The sequence below is a fragment of the Talpa occidentalis genome, unplaced genomic scaffold, assembly GCF_014898055.3.
Source record: "Talpa occidentalis isolate TD23 unplaced genomic scaffold, MPIMG_talOcc4v2.1 talOcc4.6, whole genome shotgun sequence".
NCBI classification, from domain to species: Eukaryota; Metazoa; Chordata; class Mammalia; order Eulipotyphla; family Talpidae; genus Talpa; species Talpa occidentalis.
Genome location: NW_023604972.1, coordinates 93,164,576 through 93,188,844, shown reverse-complemented (window position 1 = coordinate 93,188,844; position 24,269 = coordinate 93,164,576). Strand labels below are relative to the sequence as shown.

General features: G+C 42.8%; 1 protein-coding gene across 5 annotated transcripts in view; it reads left to right on the top strand.

Moving 5' to 3' along the window:
* The window catches only part of LHFPL2 (LHFPL tetraspan subfamily member 2), a 148,223-nt gene that overhangs the window by 97,337 nt on the left and 26,617 nt on the right, over positions 1-24,269 (top strand). Inside the window, exon 1 of one of the 5 annotated variants that reach the window (XM_037529056.2) lies at positions 17,797-17,933. The exons of the other annotated variants lie outside the window; for them this stretch is intronic. The gene's annotated coding sequence lies outside the window, so the exon portion shown is untranslated. Of the gene's footprint in view, positions 1-17,796; positions 17,934-24,269 lie in introns of those variants that run through there. 5 annotated transcript variants of the gene reach the window in all.

The following is a 24,269-nucleotide window of genomic DNA, read 5'->3' as shown; positions in this document are numbered from 1 at the left end:
GCAGTCTCTGCCAAGGAAAAGTGACCCATTGTAGTGGGTAATCTTTACCTGCTGTTGGGTGTAAAATGAGTAAGTTTGTGGTTGACTGGACACCACTGGAAGGATAGGCTGGGGAGGGGGGCGCGGTGGGACATAATGCCTAGAGACCCAAGAACTGTCCAGAAACAACAAACCCACAGTCACACCTTCCTGTCTCATGTAGAATCCCAGCCCCCCACTCCATGTGGGGATGCCACTCTCAGAGTTCAACCTGGTTTCATGTGGACTTCCATGGTCATAACCTTCAACAAGGAGGAGTATTAGAGAAAGTATAGACTAAGTGTATTTGCTGCTTTTAAACCCTAGAGATGTAATTTCATTATTAGAATGTTTAGAATTTTTAATATAATTTTTAACGACCACCTTGAATTTCAGAGATGGTCACTTAATTATCATTTCAGAAAAATTCTACTGATGGTGTTTACCTCTGAATTAGAGTGCACCCTTGAGTGATTATACTAAAAATAATATGCACAGAGGATCTTATGAGTTGACTTGGTGTCATCAGAAAGGCAACCATGATAATTTCCCTCTTGGTAATGCTTCTGGTATGGACAGAATGGCATTTAAATTATCTCTGTACTGGGTTAGGAACTAGTTAAGTTTTTCTGCTTTCTTCTCATTTTCAGAAATTTAATCTTAAGGTCGATTTTATAAATTATTTTTACAAATTGCTAAATGAATCAATACCTAGAGACCCAAGAACTGCCCGGAAACAACAAACCCACAGTCACATCTTCACACGCTCACACGCTCCCTTTTGGAAGAAAGAGGCAAGTGCTTTTGGAAGTGTTGCTACATTCATAAGGCTGAGTCTTACAGTTATGTTAAAAAAATCATTTTGTGGCTATGATTCATACCCTGATTCTTTTATAAATTCTTGCATTGCACAAATTCATGATTCAGTCTGTCAGATGATTTCCCTTCTTGAGACCCTACAGTATTGAGAAATTTCAATGATTTGTTTCACAAATCCTTTCATCTGTCTCCTCGTGTAATGCTTTCTGTTTTTGAAGCTGTGAGCATTCTATCATCTAGCTCCGTGCTAGCCTTGCTGCATGGCCTGGCTACATTGAGCCTGCTGCCTGCAGATTGCAAAACATTTTTCAGAGGTGATCTGTGGCTTCATGCTTCAAGAAAAAGTGCCATACTTGATCAGTTCTTTTCAACCTTTTATAGGAATGCTGTGAGAGTAAAATGAGGTCACCAGTAAAAATACTTTAAAGTTCTCATGGAGACACCTGTTACAGGATTCCAGGTGTGGTAATGGGCAAACTTTTACTTTGAAACTATGGAGGTGCTTGATTTTGATGGGCTCTACGAATGAATGTGTGGTTGTTTTGCATCCTGTTGAAGAGATTTTAAAAAGCATTTTTTTTTGAAATTTGTTAGCATTAGACTGGTTAAAACACCTTGGTTGTCAGTATTTATTAGCATCCTTTAAATGTGTCTACTGTGAAAATCTTGAACGGGGAAGGGGGCACTCTTACTCTCTTGGTTGATTCCCATGACCCATGCCTCAGTTTTCCCATCTGTAAAACAAGATGATGGCACCTGCCTGAAAGCTGTGGGGAGTTCAGTAGTGATGTGCCACATGTGAACGTCTAGCCACTGTGGTAAGGCCTGTGAATGACCCCATTGCTGCTAGTTATCGCTGCATAAACACATTCTGCAGCAAATGCAAACCATGGCAGTGGGTTGAAAAGAACATAGTATAAGACAGACCTAGAGCAGGGAGCGTGTGAGCAGGGTGAGTTAGCACAATAGCATCTATTTTGTAAGCCCACAGCAGACATAGTTCTATGACTAAATGCCCACATGGCTGCATTGCTTTCAATATTTTAGGAATTTTTGTTTTAGGGACCACAACCACCCTAAAGAGGAGTCCAGTTTTCAAGAGATAGCTGTCGTTCAGAGATCAGCTGTCACCAATGAAAAGTCCTAGCAGCTGTCAGATTCAGAAAGCAGATTGTTACCAGAACTGAGAAGCAAAGGGAAGGAAAAGTGGAGACTGCGGAATATTGGATGTTATTCTTCATCATCTTGGCTGCCATCCTTTGCTTATGCTCTTCAGGTCTCTGACTTCAGGGTCTCATCGAGGTAGTTTAGTGAACATCAAGTATCTGAATAAAGAAAGTGGGGGGTGGGGAGGGGGGCTGCTGATTTTTCCAGCTGAATGTCATTGTTCACTTTCTCTTTGGAGGAGACTAAAACTTTTGTAATAATGAAATTTGAAATTTTTGCAAGCTATTTCTTTCCCACATGAATGAAGTAAAATGTAAAATCCTTCATTCTTTGGCACCACTAGAAGGAAAGTATCATAAAACTGACCATCCACACTTGTTTTTAGGCAGGGGACTTTGTATGTAAAATTTACAAACACAATAGGGTCAGGTAAAATAACAAGATAGGAAGATGATCCAAATTTCTGATCCTTTTGAATTAAAAATTGTCCAGGGCCTCCCTGGTGGCACAGGGGTTAAAGACAGTGCTATCAAGCTATCACCAGCCACTGCAGCATGAGTTCGATCCCCAGCAGGCCAGGGAACAACCCACATGGCATAGCAGACCTCTCCTGTCTCGCCCACTGCTCCCCTCAGCAATGTATTTCAGCAGATCTGCCTGTTCTGCTCCCCATTCTCTCTGGTGAATGCTCTCACCCCCTGCACCTCTGACTTACACCTTAGTTCTTGTATGCATAAATAAATACATATTTTTTAAAAATAAAAATTGGGAAATATAACCAAAATGAAAATGCATACATTGTACAAAAATGAATAATGATGTAAGAATTATATAAAATAAAATATTAAATAAATAAAAAGAGTATGCTTCAGTACATGTAAAAAAAATAAATATTGATTTGCATTTCCCTGGTAAAAAAATAAAATAAAATAAATTAAAAATTGTCCCAAAGTGCGGGGATGGACTGTGCCTCCCCAAAGACAGTCTGAAAGCCAGGTTGCCATTCATTAGCCTTCTTCATTCTAAGCTCTTGGTGGCTTCTCATTTGAGCTTTTGTAAAAAGAAAATATCATCAAGAGCTTCCCTAAAGCTTGAACTTTAGAATCTTGCTTCCTGATTTCCAGACAGAACTGAGTTAAAAACATAGTAACTGAGTCCGTTTGTTTTTCTGTCTCCAAGATATTTGGCCAAGGCGGGAGAGGAACACTTAGTTACTCAGAGGGAACACCGACAGGAACTAGCAATGGAAATGGTGACTTGACAAAATGTTGGCTGGGGAGTGCAGTTCTCCTTCAAGCAGGACTAACTGTTTCCCAAATTAATTCTGACAAAGGGAGTATATAGCTTTTAACTTTCTGGAGTTCCTCAAAATGGTTTATGATATTATAACTCAGCTATACATTTGTGACCTTTCCAATTTTTTAACCTCTACTACCTGTTGAATACTTCACTTCTGTGCAACAGTTTACTCTCTAAACTGTGCTGTGCAAGTTTTTATCTTGTGAAAATTACCCTGGAATGTAAATGCCATGTGATGTCTTTGATTTGATATTAGGGTCAAATGGAGGGCGCTGTGTAGCTTTCCTTCAGGAAAGAATGGAGGGCTGTCTTGTGTTCCTCATTTGGTACTTAGAGTGCATTTAACTGACAACATAATAGCACATCAGGGTGAAAAAAAATCTCTCGCCTCCACTGAGTTTTTGTGTAGACAAGACTTAGGCTCAGAAGAGTGTAGATGCGTGGGCGCATTGTTGAATGCTCATGTGTATGGCCTTAAGTGCTGGGCACAAACCTACTACTATTCTGGGTTATTTATTTTCCTTTAATGAGAAGTGAAAAATGTGGTGCATTTGAATGACATAATAGACAACTGCTTATTATTGAGATATAAGTAAATCATAAGTCAGGAAAAAAAAAAAAGACAGTGGTGCAGAGTATTTCACTAGGGATTTCTAGGCTTTGTCTCACAAAGACTGGGCTGTATTTTCCAATGGCCAGTTAGGCGATAGAGCCAATGTAGTGATGTGTTCTCTGTGAGTCAGATAACTTTTAAAACGGTTATTTCAGCTACTGAAAAAGTCACTAACTTTTTCCGCACCCAGGAAGCTTTTGATGCCGATTCTGATTGACTACAGCATTTGCCTTCTGAGTACTTCAGCCACCCTGTGAGGCACAAACATGGCGGGCTGAGTTGGTGGGATGGCTGCCTGTCCTCTGTGTGGAGAGGTGGTGGGGGTAGCCAGGGGCCACGGATGCTGGTGGGGAGACTGAACAGGGGGTGGTGGTGTCAGTATCGCACCGATCCCACTGAAGGACCAGGGAACAGCTAGCAGAAGTGATCCTGGTCTGAAGCTCCTAGTCGCCCATCTCACAGACAGTAGATGCTGGAGTCACCCCGTGGGACTCTTGTCACTCTCTTTAGCAGGCCCGGCTGTGTTGACAGGAACAAGCTATAAGACAGCTTGTGGTCAGAGAGTCTCCACAGCACTCACATCTTCCCCCTCAATCACTTTGTCTCTTCACTGCATCCACTTCTGAGCATCTTGTTCTTCCCGTGACCATCTTCCACTATCTAGTGCTCACTGACTCTAACCGGGGCACCCTGTCCCCAAATTCAGCATGTACATTTTCATGTGTGGTCCAAGAAGTTTTTAAACAGTGTTTTTGCCTTTTTTCTTTGTGTCAGGATATTTCTCTCTAAGTTGTTTTTCCATTTCATTTACTTTCTCTTTATTACTACCCCCTTTTTTTAGCCCCCAAAGGATTAAAGCAACTTGATTTCCATTAAGGTTAGCGTTAATGAGTGGCTGTGTTTCTAGCATACTAGCCGCAAGTACCTTCATACAGACTGTTGAAACATGAGCTATGTGGGTGGCCTGCTCTTACCAAATGGCAGATGAGTGACCTACTCTGTTCCGTCTGTCTTCCAAGGTCATGGGTTTACAACTCTGTTCTTTAATTTTTATCACTGCTCCCATTTACTAAGTGATTACTGTGTGCCAGCCTCTGTGTAAAGCATTCTACATGTATTTTCACCTTTAATCTTCATATCAACCCTATGGAGTAGGTAGTGTTATCCCCATTTTACAAGTGGGGAAACTGAGACATGGGAAGGTTAATTATTTGCCCAATTTTATTCCTCGCGTGTGAACCTCATCTCATCTAGATCCCGAGTGCCTTCTAAATCAGAATTGTTCCCCGGGAGTGTTTGGCAGTATCCTTATTTTCACATCTGGGAGGGGGCTTCTGGCCTATAGTAGGAAGAGGCTAGGGTTCTGTTAAACAACCTATAACTTACAGGACAGGCCCCCAGAACAAAAATTTATCCAGCTGTTCGGGTTGAAAGTGCTGAGATTAGGAAACCCTGTTAGAAATACAGCAAAGCCTTTGTGGTCAGTAGTTAAGGGGTTACATTCCAGGTGATGGCCTAAACTTTACTTATCTCAAGAGATAGTTCTTATTTGCATAGTTTTAAAAACTACTTAAAACTTAATAGGAAGAAAAATGTTATATAAATAGCTATTTACAAGGAGAAAGCATTGCATGAAATTGCTAGTTTTCACATGCATAGGATTTCTAACAATTCTTATGGCACCATCTTGGTATTAGAACAGTGCAGGTCACTGGAGAATTACACCAGAGATTATTTCTTTGGATCCCCCTTAGAAGGTTCATACACATAAATTCTCTTCTGGAGGTCTGCAGGAGCTTTTAAAATTGTGAATTATGGTGCCTTGTGTGGGTCCCGTGAGTGGACACAGTCTAGATGGTCACATAGACCATTGCTCCCCAAACACTATGGACCAGCCCAGAAGAGAGGGCCACTGGCTGAGGGGGCATGGTCAGGGCACAGGCTGAGCTGGTCTCAGGCCTCCACAAGAATGAGACTGCAAGTTGGTCCCGTGTGGAGCGGCTCTCGCAGCCTTAATCACAACCTTCTGTTTTTGTGTTCCAGTCATGTGCTCAGCCTCTCTGCTCATCAGGCAAAAGCAAGCATTCCCAGTTGGAGAAGTTTAAGGTCTTCCTGTTTGTCTGAACTCCTGGCAGCAAAAACGTAGACATCTGTGCATTGTCCGGCTCGTTTCCTTCCCTCAGTCCCTCCTCACGCCCCCCGCAGCACCAGGGCACTGTATTGTTCACATTCTTCCTCATCTTGACCTTGTGCTCGCTGCCTGTTTACTGTACTGACTCTTCAGATAAAGTCATCCTTGGGACTTTTTTCCCTTTTAATTAAATGCTTGGGGCCAGAAAATTGAGGATCTAGCTAAAATGCAATGCACAGCAGTTTGAAGTGTATTTCAGACCATAGCAAAACTGACTTTAGTTCCTTTTCAGTGGTTTCTAACTGCTTTTTAGGACCCAGTGTTTGAATCACAGGACGTGAACAGCATTGTGGGCTGCTGGTCTCTGCTGGCCACAGACACCCCATGCGGCTGTCTCTTTGCATTGCCTTCCAGCACATTCCTCTTCATTCATCTCATTTTGTCTGCTTCTCAACTCTTTGCCAGTTTTCTGGGATCTCCAAGGTACATCCCTGGTCCTCCTTTCTTCTTACTCCAGCCTTCATGTCAGGCGAACTCATTCATGGCTCTCCTCGATTTGGGAGTTCCCAAATCTCCAAGTGCCTGAAGTATGTCCCCATAGATCTCAGGTTCCTTTTGCTCAGACCAGACAACATGATCTCCCCCAGAACGTCCCTTCTGCAACATTATTATTCCAAGGAATGGAAGCATTCAAGTACTTGCACAGAAATCTGGGAGTCATCCTTAGCCAGTTAGACTCCGAGTCTCACTGTCCCTGCTAAACATTTTTTTTAAAGATTTATTTTTTATTTATACAGAGCTGGGATATAGTCCAGAGTCGCAGGAGGGTGAGAGGATTCACCAGAGACAGAGCGGGGAGCAGAACAGGCAGACAAATGAAATACACTGCTGAGGGGAGCAGTGGGCGAGACAGGAGAGGTCTGCCTCGCCATGTGGGAATCTCCCTGGCCGGCCAGGAATCGAACCAGCGCTGCGGAGGCTGCGGACAGCTTCACAGCCCTGCACTCAAACCGCTGCACCACTGGGGAGGCCCCATGCTAAACATTTCTTAAACCTGCCCCCGTCTATGGCAGTAATTCTAGTGCTCACCCCCTCCTACCTCAGTCACTGTAAGATTTTCCGAATGGCTTTCCTGGCCCTCCAGATGTGCCCCCTCTTCTACCCGTACCACATCACTGCATGCGTCCTCTGGTCTAGTGCTTAATTCTGCCCTTTGCACAGACCTGGCATTTCCAGCTCCCCCCAGAGCCCTGTGGGCCTGTGCGTGCATATGTGCAAGTGTACATGCACTCTTTACTTGTCTAACGCTTGCAAGTGTGCAAGAGATGATTTTTTTTGAAAGGCAAGTTTGACTTTGTCACTTGTATGCTGAAAATATTGTTGGAGCCCTTCATAATGTGGACACAGTTTAGCACCCCAAATATAGCATAGCCAGCCCTCACAGTGTGTCTCCTCTTCCTCCTCCAGCTACATTCCTGCCCTGGCCCCTTTGCATGGTGGGACAACACTGATCTGAGCAGGGCCTGACTCACTGCTCCTGTCGGTGGCCTCTCTGCCTCCATGCAGAACAGGGCACAACTCCTTACCATTTCCATGGCACCCAGCTCTTCGTACTGTGCCCACTGCTGACTTAACTGTGACCCCACAAGCCTCTGACCCCTTTGAGGATGAGGTGTCGTCATTTTGGTGTCCCGGCACTGGCTCAGAACAGGGCATGTGAACAGACACAGAAGTTACTGCTGACGGTCCGTGATTGTGATCTCTCTTTTGCTTTCTCTAGAGGCAGAAATTCAGCACTTGGTTCCTGGGCTTGGCCATGCTCTTCCTAAAGAATGGCCACTCCCAGGCAGGCTATGTCGATGTTGTTGTCTTTCTGACACAGAATTTAGGCTCCCTACAGCACCTCGATAAATTAAATGTCTACCTGAGATGAAAAGCTCATCATTTCTCAATCATATCATCAGAACCCCCTCCTTCCTCTCAGGAAAAGGTCCTCTGTGACCACGAACTGAGGGAGAATTTAGTGGGAAGGGATATATTGCAAAACAGATAGCAAATTTCTTTTTGGAATTATACTTTATACTCACAGATTCTTCCCCTACGGTGGTGATCGTTTTGTTTTTTTTTCTCCTGAGCCATATATAACACATTATATCAAGTGCAAACTGCCCCTTTGAATGATAATGAGCTCCACTACTGATGGTGAGGCCTGGTGATGTAGAACCAGAAAATTCTAGTTCTGACATAGAAAAAGAAGGCAGCAAGTGAACCTGCCAGTCCCCCTGCCATGTAAAACCATGTGGGCTTGATATCAAATGGAGCATGTTTTTTAAAACTACCTAAACCTGTGCTAGCAGTTTCCCTCTTTGATAGAATTTGGATCTGAAAGCCAGTCACACTTCCTATAAGTTAAAAAGTGAGTTTGAATGGGTAAAAGGGGCTTTTCAAGCAGGAAATTAATATTAATTCTTTTGTTTAAAGTTCATCATACTTATTATCTGGCAGATCTGTGTGGATTAAATTTCATTCACCCTCTCAGTCATTATGTCTGTTTACACACACACACACACACCCCAAATACATGTTATCAGTACCACTTCGATTTAACTCAGAACATAAGCCCCGTCAGCTGCCTTCTAAGACGTGTTTTTATGCAGCCATCTTGGATTATCCAACAGAAGCAGGAAAACGACGACCATTTTTTCCCCTCCAACTGCAGCTCTCCAATTTGAATTAAATTACCATCATTTGCTTCCAAGTTATTTTGTTCCTGATAAAACCTTATCATGGCTTTCTCAAGATTGTCTCCCCTGCAGTTCTGCCTCCCTGCCTAGCACACTGGGTTCTTGGGGGCCTGCCCTTGTTCCTCAGGCCTCCCTCTTTATCATTGCTGCTTGTTTCCCATTCCAGCTTGAAGGGCAGTTTCTAAGGGTAAGTTCCTTTGGGTTTCCTCCCTACCAGTCCCCTCCAACTCCATCACCCTAGCTTGTCCATCCGTACACCTTGGGCAGTCAGACCTTGAGCAAGGAGAGCCTCCCCTCTGGACTTACTTGCTAACTCTAAACATAATTTGGCTCTTGCAAGTCACAAGAATCAGCAAATGCATATTAATATGAATTTTCCAATTTGAGGAACCAGCAATTATGAGACTCCTTTTTAAGGGCTTTAGTTTTAGAAAATATTCAATGAGCATGAATTTCAGAGATAACTGGTATTTAATGAGACCAGAACAGAGGAAAAATCAAGAAATCAAATATTCTTGGTCCTGGGGAAAATAAGGGCTATATCTGTGGAGTTGGTGCCTTTTCACCCATCACCTGGGACAGCCACAGCTTCTGCCCTGCTACGCACCTGATCCCTTGTTTCTTGCTGAGGGTGGCAGGTGTTTTTGTGCACAGCCCTCTACCCAGCTGTACTGTCATTCCTTCCCATTATTGTGGAGACCCACGGCTTAGCCCTTGCTTCTATGAATGGTCATCTCCACCAAAGGGCACTTAGGAACAAAGGTCAGGAAGTTAGGAGGGGTGAACGAGGAAGTGTTTGCGAGTGTTCTCGTTGGCATAGCTTTATTCTCACAGCCCATGGCTGCAGCCTACCCACTTACAATGCGTGTTGTTGACCACCAAAAGATTTGTCTACCAGAGCTTCGCATCCCTGGCCTTTGTGATCTGCAATTATCATTATAATTAGATCAGTTTTACTGATCTTGGTAAAATATTGTTTTTGACAGCATTGGGACTTAAATTTTAGAAAAAAATTTTATTCCATCCATGATCTCAGTGAGTGCCAAGTAAAATTGAAAATCACTTTAAATTAATGTCAGTCATCAGCTTTATCATCAGGCTGTAGGGTTGGAGTGTTGGATTTTTAAACATCATTTGAATAATTTGGTTGATCATAACAAAACAAGACATTTTATTAGATCATTAATAAGAATACTTCTCAGAAATAAGTGCCCCTGGGTGGATGAAAATCAGCCTTCTGGGGCCATTTATAACTGATGAGAGAAATACACTGTTTGACTTTAATAATTCACCAAGGAGCAGAGAATAAACAGCAGCAAACATTAATTTTATAGGACAGTTTCATATGGTTTATGTTTTGAAATAAAAGGGATATGACTTGTGACTGCATAAAACTAAGACTTACGTTGTGATTTCTCCAACTGCCACGCTCACACTAATGTGCTTCTGTTAGTCGGTTGGCATTCTTCTTAAATAGGTATATTTAAATATAAATACATTTTAAAATATGTATTCTGTCCTTTGGCATATGACTCTGACATTCTTCATGCTCAAGCATTTTTGCTTAGCTATAACAGGAAACAAGTATGTAAGAAGGAAAGAAACCAGGGGGCTCCCCTGGTGGCACAGCGGTTGAGCACTGGGTTGCGAGGCTGCCTGCAGCCTCTGCAGCGCCAGTTCGATCCCCGGCCACCGGCGAGGGTCCCACATTTTCAGCCACACTACTTGTGGGAGATCATGGCACTTGGGATATGGAGAAAGAACCTTCTCTGCTGGTTTGGGTGTCTCCTTACAAGGCCAGGGGCGACCAGGACTAAAGGAAATGGTTTATGGTAAAGTCTAACGGCCTCAAGCACCCCAGGGCACTCTTTTTTTTTTTTATTAGATAATAAATTTTACTGTTATATTCCCCATACAATTGCAGCGCCCCCATTCTGACCCCAATCCCTCCCCTCCCGCCCCTGCCCCCCTAAAAGTGTCTCTGGTTCATAGTTTTTTGTTGATTTTGATTTTCACTTTCTTATAGTTATTCATTTTCCTGGTCCCTTATTTAAGTTTTCTAGATTCCTGCTATGAGTGAGACCATCCGGTATTTTTCTTTTTCTTTTTGGCTTATTTCGCTGAGCATGATCCCTTCCAGCGCCATCCATGTTGCTGCAAATTGCATGTGTTTATCTTTTTTGAATGCTGAGTAATATTCCATGGTATATATGTACCACATCTTCTTGATCCAGTCATCTATTTTTGGGCATTTGGGTTGTTTCCAAAGCTTAGCTATTGTAAATAGTGCTGCTATAAACATAGGGGTGCAGGTGTTCTTTGGAATTGATGTTTCTGTGTCCTTTGGGTAAATACCTAGGAGTGGAATTGCTGGATCATATGGAAGCTCTATGTTTAGTAGGTCCAGAAATCTCCACACAGCTTTCCACAGTGGTTGGACCAGTTTGCACTCCCACCAACAGTGCAGAAGAGTTCCTTTTTCTCCACACCCTCGCCAACATTTGTTGTTGCTAGTTTTTTTAATATGTGCCATTCTCACTGGTGTGAGATGGTATCTCATGGTAGTTTTGATTTGCATTTCCCTGATGACAAGATGACAAGTGATGTTGAACATTTTTTTTTTTTTATAGAGGCATGTTTTATTTATTTATTTATTTGATGGTTTGTTTATACATGCACTGGGTACAGTCAGAAGCGCGGGAGGGTGAGAGAATTCACCAGAGCCAGAGCGGGGAGCAGAGCAGGCAGAAGGACCGAAGTACACTGCTGAGGGGAGCAGCGGGCGGCAGGAGAGGTCTGCGCGCCATGTGGGACCCTCCTCCAGTGGCCGGGGAGCAGCCGGGGATCGAACCGGCGCCGCAGAGGCCGCGGGCAGCTTCGCAACCCAGTGCTCAACCGCTGCACCACCGGGGAGGCCCGATGTTGAACATTTTTTCATATGCCTGTTGGCCATTTGCATTTCCTCTTCAGAGAAGTTTCTTTTTAGCTCTTCTGCCCATTTTTTGACTGGATTATTTTCTTTGTTGTTGTTGAGTCTCATCAGCTCTTTGCAGATTTTTGTGATCAGTCCTTTATCATTAGTGTTGTGTGCAAAAATGTTCTCCCAGTTGGTGGGGTTTCTCTTTGTTTTTGTTATTGTCTCTTTTGCTGTGCAGAAGCTCTTTAATTTGATGTAGTCCCAGCTGTTTATCTTCGCCTTCACTATCACTGCTTTGGGTGATGTGTCTGTAAAGATGTCTTTGATGTGCAAATCACGTAGTGTTTCGCCTATATTTCCTTCTATATATTTTATGGTTTCAGGTCTTATGTCTAATTCTTTAATCCATTTTGAGTTGATTTTTGTGTATGGTGTGAGGTAGTGGTCAAGCTTCATTCTTTTGCATGTAGCGACCCAGTTTTCCCAGCACCATTTATTGAACAAACTTTCTTTACTCCAATGCATAGTCTTTGCTCCTTTGTCAAAGATTAGTTGACCATAAATCTGTGGGTTTATTTCTGGATTTTCTATTCGATTCCATGGGTCTGTATGTCTGTTCTTGTTCCAATACCATGCAGTTTTGATGATTATGGCTTTGTAGTATAGTTTGAAGTCTGGGAGTGTGATGCCTCCATTCCCTTCTTTTTTTTTCAGGAGAGCTTTGGCTATTCGGGGTTTTTTGTGATTCCATATGAATTTGATCAATAATTGTTCTATTTCTTTGAAGAATGACATTGAAATTTTGATTGGAATAGCATTGAATCTGTATATTGCTTTTGGAAGGATGGCCATTTTAATAATGTTTATTCTTCCAATCCATGAGCAGGGGATGTCTTTGCATTTCTTTGTGTCTTCTTCTATTTCTTTTAACAGTGTTTTATAGTTTTCTTTGTATAGGTCCTTTACCTCTTTTGTTAGATTTATTCCCAAATATTTGATTTTTTTTGTTTCAATAACGAAAGGGATGGTTTTTTTGATTTCTTCTTCTTCAGATTTATTGTTTGTGTATAGGAAGGCTACTGACTTTTGCGTGTTGATTTTGTATCCTGCCACTTTACTGAACTGATTGATGAGTTGAATTAGCTTTTCTGTGGAGTTTTTGGGGTTCTCTATGTATATTATCATATCATCTGCAAAGAGTGATAGTTTGACTTCTTCTTTTCCTATTTGGATTCCTTGGATGTCTTTCTCTTGTCTTATTGCTCTGGCTAGGACTTCCAGTATTATATTGAAAAGCAGTGGTGAGAGTGGACATCCTTGTCTTGTTCCAGATCTTAATGGAATTGCTTTCAGCTTTTCACCATTGAGAATGATACTGGCTGTTTGCTTGTCATAGATGGCCTTTATGATGTTAAGGTATGTTCCTTGTATCCCAAGAATTTCAAGGGCTTTTATCATGAATGGGTGTTGCACTTTGTCGAAAGCTTTCTCAGCATCTATTGATATTATCATATGGTTTTTATATTTCTTTTTGTTGATGTGTTGGATAACGTTGATTGATTTTCGGATGTTAAACCATCCTTGTGTCCCTGGAATGAATCCTACTTGGTCGTGGTGAATTATCTTATGGATACATTGTTGGATTCTGATGGCTAAAATTTTATTGAGGATTTTTGCATCAGTGTTCATTAGGGAGATTGGCCTGTAGTTTTCCTTTTTTGTGTTGTCCTTGTTCGGTTTTGGTATTAGTGTAATGTTGGCTTCATAGAACGTGTTTGGTATTGTCCCTTCCTTCTCAATTTTTTGGAAGAGTTTGTGAAGGATAGGCACCAATTCGTCTCTGAATGTTTGGTAGAATTCATTTGTAAATCCATCAGGTCCTGGGCTTTTGTTTTTGGGGAGGTTTTTGATTACCATTTCAATTTCGCTAATTGTAATTGGTCTGTTTAGGTGTTCTATTTCTTCTTTATCTAGCTTTGGGTGATTGTAGAGTTGTAGGAATTTGTCCATCTCCTCTAGATTGTTAAACTTGTTTCCATATAACTGTTCATAGTAGTTACTGATTATTCTTTTGATTTCTGCTGTGTCCGTTGTGATTTCTCCTCTTTCATTGATGATCCTGTTTATTTGTGCTTTCTCCCTTTTTTCCTTTGTGAGCCTGGCTAGGGGTTTGTCTATTTATTGATTTTTTCAAAGAACCAGCTCTTGGTTTCATTGATCTTTTGGATTGTTTTTTTAGTTTCAATTTCATTTATTTCTGCTTTGGTTTTTATTATTTCTTTTCTTCTACTGGTTTTGGGGTTTTTTTGTTGTTCTTTTTCTAGATCTTTGAGCTTCGAGATTAGGTTGTTTCTTTGAGTTCTTTCTTGTTTCTTGATGTGAGCTTCTATTGCTATATATTTTCCTCTTATTACTGCTTTTGCTGCATCCCATACATTTAGGATATTGGTGTCCTCCTTGTCGTTCAATTCAAAAAATTTTTTAATTTCTTCTTTCATCTCCTCATTAGTCCAGTGGTCTTCCAGTAGTGTGGTTTTTAATCTCCATGAAGTAGGAAAGTTCCTTGCCTTCTTTTTATGGTTTATTTCTAGTTTGATGCCTTCATGGTCAGAAAAGATGGTTGATATGATTTCAATCTTGGTGTATCTGTTGATGTTTGTCTTGTGCCCCAGTATGTGATCGATCCTGGAGAATGATCCGTGTGCGCTTGAGAAAAGTGTACTCCATTTTTTTGGGGTTTAGTGTTCTATAGATGTCTGTTAAGCCCAATTGCTCTAGGTCCTTATTTAGAGCTTTGGTTTCTTTACTTATTTTTTGTCTTGTTGATCTATCCATTGTTGATAGTGGTGTGTTGAAGTCTCCCACTACGTATGTGTTTTCTCTGATGTCTGTTTTCAGAGAGGACAACAGTTGTCTGATATATTTTGGTGCTCCTTCGTTTGGTGAGTATATGTTAATGAGTGTTATTTCTTCTTGAAGTATTGTCCCCTTGATCATAATGTAGTGACCATTGGGGTCTCTTTTTATCCTTTTGAGTTTGAAATCTGTTTTATCTGATATAAGTATAGCTGTTCCTGCTTTCTTTTTTGGTCCATTTGCTTGTAGGATTGTTTTCCATCCTTTAACTTTGAGCCTATTTTTATCTTTTGTAGCTAAATGTGTTTCCTGGAGACAGCAAAAGGTTGGGTTTTGTTAATCCAGGCTGCAACTCTGTGTCTTTTTATTGAAGAGTTTAGTCCATTTACATTTAGAGTTAATATTGATATGTTAACATCTGTATTTGCCATTGTGTTTGTCTTTCCTTTGATTTTATTTATTTATTCTTTCAATAACTTTTTTTTTTTTTTGGCCTTCTTTCATTGTTATTCGTCCCTCTGAGGTTCTGGCTTTAGGACTCCTTGTAGTATTTTTTGGAGTGGGGGTTTAGTTGCCATGAAATTCCAGAGTTTCTGTTTGTCTGGGAAAGTCCATATTCTTTCTTCAAAGAGGAAGGAGAGCTTTGCGGGATAGAGTATTCTTGGTTGGCATCTGTTTTCTTGGAGTCTGTTGACTATGTCCCTCCACACTCTCCTTGCAGGGCACTCTTTTTTTATTACCTAAGCACAATCTCTTTTTTTCTCCACTGTCCTCCCCACTCCCTCACCTGGCACCTTTCTCCTGCTGAGCCCTGTGGGTTCTCAGTGAGCCCACACTCAGCTTGGTGCTAGCTGGGGAGGATGATGGCCTGCGCCTCTGGGGCCCCTGCAGAGCAGAGCACTGGATGTGTGTGTCAACCCAGCCTTCCTCTTTGCTTTGCAGCCTACGGAGGAGAATTGGGGGGGCCAGGTCTGTTACAGAAGTCAACCTGAAGCCATTTCTGCTCCCCCCTATATAGAGTTTTGGCTTTTTTTTTTTAAGCAACTTAGTCTTCTGCAGCACCCAGTTGAACTTTCTCTATTTATCATGCCTCACTATTGTTAGAAGCTGTAATAACTAGTCCCTGTCCCCAGAAAGAGGAGTGGAACATGTGAGCAAGTGCAAGGATTCAGACTTCCAAAAGAGCGGTTTTCTCTGACCTTGAACTATGAGTGTGCAGTGACTTCATGTAGGCTGCAATGAGGAAAGCTCACAGCACCCGCCCTCTCTGCAGGGTTTCAGTCCTCAGGCCATTCTGCCTCGCAGTAGGTGCTGCCGCAGCTGGTTTAAAGAAGGCTCTGTGTTCTAGGTACCTGATGTGCTGGCAGCTTTCCGTGGGACTGACTTTTTCTCAAAGAGTCTGCCTCTCCTTGGGTGCTATGCTTAAGCCCATCTGTTTTCAAAACACCCTTTGAATCCTAAATATCTGGGGAATTCCTCCAGTTAATAAATGTAGAAAGTTTAGACCCATCTATGGTTTTGAATTTGGCATTCTCATTAGCGAAGGTTGAAAAGCACTGGGTAGCTTGAGCTGCTGTGAAATCACCGAGATGGATGGTGTTTAATGGACTGGGCATGGGGGCAGCATGCAAATCTGTCTTGATCATTTTTTAGGTGGTTTTTTTTTTTTAATTTGTCATTAAAAATGTGTGTTCCTGTGTCTGTGCACTCCCGATCCCACACTATTTCATAGTTCTTAAATAGATGAGAAATAAGGCACCAGCGCAGAGATTTTTCATACATAAAGTTAGAAAGAGCCAAGTTTATGAACACATACCCTGTGCATATTGTTTCTCTTTTCTTGTGGGTTAGATGGCAGAGCCTTAGGCCATTTTCAGATCTCCCTCCCAGCTCACTGGCTTTCAGGAAGTGCAGACCTTAGGGCTGCTAGTTGTCTGTGTGGTCGTGAAAGGTCAGAATCCATACAAGTGAAATAAAAGACAGTGAGTCTGACCATTTTAGTGATGGGCTAAGAAATCTGAACAGAGCCTTCTTAATTCTGCAGCTACTTGGCAGTATTGGACAGAAACAGACGTGATCTCAGTGAGAATATAGAGGGTTTAACAAGAAAAAAAATGGACAATGACTGGCAACCAGATGAGGCTATTGTTTTTTAATTAGGCCGAGCTCATTGATGATATCCTTTAGTGGGTAATGACAAATGCCTCACTCTGCTGCTTTGCAAGCAAACCCACTGGCAGCTGGTAGCCTTGTGATGTGCTTGGGTGTTGTTGCAGTGCGGTCTTGCATGGAGCCTGCTGCATGGGAATTGCTCCTACTTGGCGTTGGGTGGGCTGGAAGGTGAGAAGCCCTGCTCTGTGGATCCTGCAGCTGGCCTGTCCTTTGGCTGTGCACCTTCGCTTACACCTCAGCTCCTTGGTGGTTGCTTGGCACCGCAACACAAAGCCCCAGCTTGAACATTAACCACTGCAGTTTTCTTCTGTCATTAGCATTAATGCGTCAGGTTTTCAGGGCCAGAGAAGGTACAGGGAAGGGAAAATCTTTTTTGCCATTTTAAAACTACCTGTACCTCTTCCAGATTAATGTTTCTGTCTAGTACTAATTTTTGAGTTTATAAAATGATACCATAATTCTGTGTTGTTTTTTTTTTAAATGACTTAGTTCAAAAGGAGGCAAGACCTAAATTGAAAGAACTTCCTTTTTAAGATGATGGCTGTTCTCAGGAGCAGATAAAAGTCTTCCTCATGGAAGTCACCCATTTTCACCCGAATGCTTCATTCTTCTCCTTTGTCTCCAAAATAATTATTCCTAAAAGAAACATTCTGACTTTTGTGATGGAGATCACCTAAAACAATTTCAGCTGTGCACATGCCCTTGGCACCCTGTGACTCACACTTCCACCTCGTGCCCACACTGAGCCAGCTTTTCACTCTCCCCACTCCGACCACTTTGCTTCCTGGTTGCCATTTCCTTGTCAGTCCACAGCTCCAGTCCCAGAGCCTCTGTCACCCCCACTGCTCTCCTCAGTGGTCTCGTGCCCCTCTGTCATTGGTACCCTCTCTCCAGTCCTGTGGTCCCTTGGAAAGACCCGCCTGCCGCAGGTTGGAATCAGGCCTCTGCACAGCTGTGTCTTCCTTCTGTGCCAACACCCTGTGTACCACTGGTCCTGGGGTGTGTCCAAGCTGCAGCCCAGCCCCACCCTCCCCGTCACCAAGCTCAGAGCTCTCCTTGGGCTTGCTGGAAGCAGACACCCTAGTTGCAGTCCTAACTGGCGGTGATAGGAGGTGGTTGGAGCCACTCCAAGCGTGAAAGGAAATAGAAGCAGAGAAAGGACAGCGGAGGCAGCTCCAAGTGTGTGCAGACGCTTTGGTAAGAAATGGGAGAAGCGCCTGATACGGGAAGTGAGTCTTGAGGCTGTCACTCTGAGTCACTTCTGATGTCCTCACTGACTCAGAAGAGAGATTTGTTTTTCTTTTTTCTAGAACTTGCCTTCATTAACCCAAAAGCAAATGTATGAAGACACCCAAATTATCATTGTAGCAGCTTTCCTCTTGAACTAAATAGTGAATGCTTCGGAGATAGTTGACAAGCTTTAATGTGTATTGATAGAGGACTTTTTTTATGGTTTAATTTCAGAATGTTCTTTGCCATATATATGGTAGGGGATAGTGAAGTTGAATTTAACCCCACACTACAGAGAGAGAGCATGTGGCACTTCTACTCTGCCAGGATCCTGAGCTGACAGAAGAGGTTGGGTACGCTGTGGCCCTAAAGCCTCAGCATTGGCAACAATGGCCACCTGGTTTCCAGCCACACTGAGTGGCCCTCCAGGGTCTGCTGTGCCTCTGCTTTGTATTGCCAGGCAACCAGGCTGATGGAGAGGTCTCTGTCTGGGATTTTTCTGATCTCATGGGAGGGAAACACATAAGCACTTCTGCTCTCAAGTGGCACCTGTCATTTTCATGGGCTGAAGCAAGCCCAGTGGTCAGACTTTATGTCATTAGAGTGGAAAAGTATGATCCTCCTCTGAGGAGGCAAAGAAATATTTGAGAGAATAATAGTCTTTCAGAAGAGCTTACCAAAAGCTTCCAGTCAGAAAGGACTCTTATTCTAGTTGATTCTTGGGGTTTCTAGTATTTTACGAGTGTGTGAGAAAGACTCAGCAAGAACAAATGGTCTAATCCTCTCCATTTATCATATTTGGGCCTTCTTAAGCTGTTGGAAGGGAACCTGGCTTATGGAGTTCTGTCTTGTGAACAAGCAGTGATTCTTCCTGCTCCTGTACAAAAGGGACTAGAAAGCTGCAGTTGTTATAAGACTGAATGGTGATGCTCCCCAGCTCTGGGAGAGGCTGCCCAGCTGTCCACTTAGAGGAGCCATCCTCTGAGGTTTTTTATTCTTTGAGTTGTTGTTTAAACAAAGGGCTTTTGGTATTTCTACTCTTGGACACCAGGGAAGAAGGTGATGTGTGTGGATTTATATGTACGTGTTCTTACTTTCCTTTTGTACTTTTCTCCATTAAAACTCACTACTTTCTTATTGATCCTGAAAGGCAACGGAGGCTCACTTTAAAACTTACATTGTGCCTAATACTGAATTCATTATGAACTTGACAAACACCTTTTGTTTAAAATTATGTAATGACACTAAAGGCAACTCTTGAAGTTCAAGTTCTGATTCCATTTAAACAAATCAAAATTCCCCAGTGTGCACAGTATATACCCCACAGACTGTGCAGGGGCCTAGTGCCTCTAGCTTACGGGATCTGAACACACTTTAGCATCTACCTTAGAAATCGGTTCTTCAGTCCCTTCTGTCTAGCAGAAGCTAAAGGACACCAAGACTTGCTTCCTAAAGATTTTTAGATGATATTTAGGGAGAAGGAAAAGAAATTTTAAAATGTGAGCTTAAGTGGACCTGTTCTCTTTGGCTGCTGGTGCCTTAGGATGGAAGTTTAAAAATGACCCTTCTATGGACGAGTGCCCAGAAGGCAGATTGGTTGGCTACAGGAAGAATTGAAGTGGGTATTCAGAAAGAAATATACTTATGGCCTGCGTAAGTAAACTAAATAACAAATGATAATGAGCAGGAGCTTCTTAGATGCCCAGGCCCAGAAAAGAAGGCTTGTTCAGGAGCTTTGCAGGAGAGCAGCTAAAACATTCAGTAGGGAGAGAGAAGTATCTTGTAGAGGGACCCGTACTGGGAAAGGTAATGTCCAGAATCCCTGAAACTACTTAGATCTATTGGTAAGGTCCTCTTTGAGAGTTTCTGACGTTTGGAGTGGCCATGGCCAGCTGAGCATGTCCCGATCATGTACCAACTCTACAAGAGGGAAATTTAAAAGAAACTAAAACCATGTGGCCAAACTTGTAGTTTTCTGAAGCAAAGTCCAAGACTATCAGGTGGAGATAAAGAAAGGTGACAGTAACAAGGAGCCCCATTTTGCTACTTGCAAAGTAGAAATAGATTGCTGAAGACAAAGGCTGACTTCAGTGTGGAATCCAGAGAAACTGCCGAGACCCCAAGAGAGGCAGAGTCAAGGAATAGATATGAGTAGCTATATATGTATGTATAAAATTATTCTGATTCTGACGTATAGTCCAGTCATTCCTTCCAGGTATGATACAGTAGGAATTACATAGCATAACCTACCAAAGATTCTTACACAAAAGTGTTTAAGCTGAATCTAAACTAAACTAGCCTTTACATTTAGCCTCTGGTTCTATAAAGCAGGGGATGGAGAACAAGTTTAAATGACATCATGAGAAATAGACCAATCCAGACATTTGGGGTTATCCTATGACAACTGACATAGCTTCTTCAAAAGTAATGTCAATGTTGGGGGCAGGGGGAGAAGGGATGTGGCCAGGAAGGGATAGGTTAGGAGTGGGAGGATTGTTTTGATGAAAAGAAACTAAAGACATGTCCAAAGGTAATGCATGAGCCGTCAGTCCTGATTCAGTCATGGTTGAAAGAAAACAACTATAAAAATGGGGCAGGGTAGGGAAATTTGAACATGGACTAGGATATAAGGAAATTATTGTCAGTTTTCTTGGATGTGTGAATTTTATTGTGGCTAAGTAGGAAAATGTCCTTATTTTTAGGAGGTGTATGCTAAAGTATTTAGGGGTGAAGTGTCAAGACATCTGTGACTCATTTTCAAATGGTTCAGAACAAACGTTCTGAATGAGTGTTAGAGTGTGTGCCCCATGGATCCAGGGAGCAAATGTTGCAAAATGTTAACAAGTGTTAGATCTGGGTGTTCATTATTCTTTTCAGCTTATGTCTGTAAAATTTAATGTTAACACTGAAAAACATAACCAAGTAAGAAACAAGGTAATGTTTTTCAAACTTTATCACGACCTCATTCACACGCTTCGTAATGGTGGAGAGTGTGGGCTTTTTGGTGAAGTTTTGAAGTCCTTTCAGTTTGCTTCCACCTATCTGGGTTGAAGTAAATTTGCTCCTGGGTGTCTGAACTTTGCAACTGTGCTGGGTGGTTCTGTGTCACTGCAGAAGCTGCCCCAGACAGGGCCCCTGGTGGACGTGACTACCCTCCACCCCCACACTCAGGTCTGTGTGACCCTTCCCCCTTCCTCTAAATATTGGGACTCACTCTGAGCCAACATGACTTTGCCTGACTCCCACACACCAACCCATCATCACCTCCTCCTTGCTCTGTATTCTGACTGTAGTATTACTGTAGGTTTCTCCAGGATACTTGTTTGGTGGTGGTGGTTCCTTTTCTCTTATTACTTCCTATGAGGCTTTACCCTGGAACTGCTGTGACAATCCTCACATGATTTTCTGAAAGTCAGAGAGCTGCTCACATGATCTGCAGCCATCAGGGATGTGATAGTGAAGCCAGATGTCCTAGAGGGGAAATGTGCGTAGTGGCCCAGGGAGGGAAGACCCTTTCGTGGGATGTCAGTGCAGGCCTGGCTGTAGTGAGCTTGGAGAAGCTGGTGTTACAGTGAATGGCAGTGGGTGACTGTGCCAGGGGGCTCTGTGCCTGAATCTCTGTGCTTAACGAGATCTATCAGAAAGGTCTATTTCCCCTTTGGTGTGGATGTTGTCTCAGCAGGTCCCTTCTCCTGCATATGTGATTAGGCCAAACAGAGACACCTAACAGCACATACAGCTACCGAATCCCCTTGCTACATTTCCACCACCGAGAGGGCTTTCCTTAGATCCTCTAGAAATGCAGTTTTAGTCCATCAGCGCTGCTGGTGATTGCTCTTCCTCTCGTAGTAATTAGCAACCTTGCTGGAGTGCATCTTATCTCCCTGTTTCAAACAGAGGAGAATAACGGCCTCACTCCAGCATGGATGTGAGAATTTAGTGCAGTGGGCAAGGGGGATTGTTCAGCACAAATGAATAGGGAACTACGTTTTCTGAACTTTATTTAGCATGAGTCTTGAAAGAATCCTGCCTTGGACCAGTTGACTAAGCCTGAATGTGTTGTCTTCCCTTCGCTGGAAGTTTCCACCCTTTCTCTTCAGAAGTGGCCATCTAAATGCTCCAGACTCTGAGCAGAGCTTGCTGAGCAGGACAGTGGAGCCAGGTCACTGGGAGGAGAGGGACCAGTCCTGAGCCGCTACAAGAGGACACACATGGAGGTTTTATGTCTCAGTAAACAAGAGGAGGGGCAGGGATTGAGATTGAGCTTGTGTATCAATAAATTGGTTTCCTAATCAAAGTGGAAAACTTTGTAGAAGCCTTGTTTGCTGACGGGCTGGCCCTTCACCTGTTGGCTCAAAGTGCCTGTGCGCTCAGCGGGAGTGCAGTTCCTCGGGGCCTGGAGAGGCATCAAGACTTGTTTTCTTGTTCTCATTTGGAATGATTGCTTTCATTTTAGACTCCTCCAAAAACACTTTTGTTTTGGCAAAGGCCTCTGAAAGGACATTTCTATTTAGTGACATTAGAAGAGGGGGTAAGAATGAGTGAGTGGGAGTGTTACCTTTACCCTGATGCTAGTTTATTTTCCGTGCTTTAGTTTGACAACTGAGTTGAGCAGTGGGTAAATGGGAAACCCAGGATCCTGCCCTCGAAGCCCACCAAGGAAACTTAGAGACAAGTGACCTCCCATCTCTGGATAGCCGGGGTACTGCACACCTCCATAGGTTACATTGTTGTTCTTTTAATTATTACTTGTTTTCATTGAAGTAACACTAGTTTACCATGATGTATATGATTTAGAGATCTAGGATCACACCTCTTCAGATGTATGTTACCAGCCACACTCACCACCAAGCACCCGGTCATCCACCATAGTCCATTGTTTCCCCTCCATGCTTTGCTCGTCCCTCATCTCCCATTCCCTCAAGCGGTCTCATTTTCAGTCAAATTTCTGGGGTTTGTTATTGGTGGGGCTCTATCTGACCTTTTGTTTTGTTTCTCTATATTCCACATATCCCGTGTTTGTCCTTCTCCTGACTTCACTTAGTACAATCCTTGGGCTGCGTTGTTGTCTGATCAGTGTCATCCTTGTTAGGGAAAGAGCCTCTGAGATAAAGGAGTTGGAACTTGTTGAGCATTCACTATACCAGGCACTCTGTGAGGTGACTGGACCGGTCTTGCTTATTCCTCAATAATATTGGGAGGCAGGACACCCTTACCCTATGTGTGAGGTGGATGAGGAAAATGAGCCTAGGAGAGGTTAGGCATCTTCATGGCCAGACGATAGTGAGGCTGGGCTGGAATGCAGACATGATGGTGTCCATAACTATTGCTGTGGAACACACCACCTATCCCTTCCCCAGTGCTCCCCACAGCCCCATTTAAACAGCTCCCCCACACACACATACCCAACAATTATCATGTGCTTGTGTTCCTAGTATTGGGCCTGCAAATTTCCGCAAATAGCATCTTATATAACTACAGTGATGTGATAATTTTTAAATGTGATGTGTTTTATGAGAGCACTGCCCAGTCGGCTGCCACAAGCTTGGAGGAGAAACACACTGGGCTTCCTTATTTCCCCACTTCCCTCCCTCACCATAACTCCTGCCCCACCCTGCTGCCAGCATGCCAAGGGCTCTTTGTACTTCTTATGGAGTTGACATGACCTTGGTTAATGAGATCTAATCATTCAGTACATGGCCTACGCCCAGATGTCTGCTTGATTCTTCCTGACCTTGGAGAAGGGGGGCAGAAAGTGGGGGCTGCCTATGAGCAACTGCAACCTCAGTTTAGGGTTCAGTCCCCTCTGAAGGAGGCTTGAGCTGCTAGAGCAGAGCCCTCTGGTAATGAAGCCATTTGTCCTTGGGAACAGAATGAGTCCTTGTGAGATGTGAAACAATGGGCATGTTGAGTTCCAGACCTGGGTGAGTTGGGGCTCAGGCAGGGGCATATGTGACGAATTGGGATAGTTCAAGAGATGCATTCTTCATGGGCAAGTTTCTGTCGTCAACAAGTCTACTCAGTGGTAATGACACTTAGTTGATGGTCATTAATGCCTCTGTTGTGAATATTTTTCCCAACTGAGTAAGTCATGAACTTTTCAAGTTGTTATTTTTGAGTTTAAATTAGTATAATGTATTTTGTCTAATACTCACCCTGTGAGAAATGCGTGAAAAAATGTTTGGGTAGAAATGTATTAATCACTTTTCATGGTACTGTCCCCTTTTATAGTCTTCACTTACCTATGAAGCAAATACTCTGTGCCTCTGCTAGTAACTCGATCCCTAGTCAATAAATTTGGGT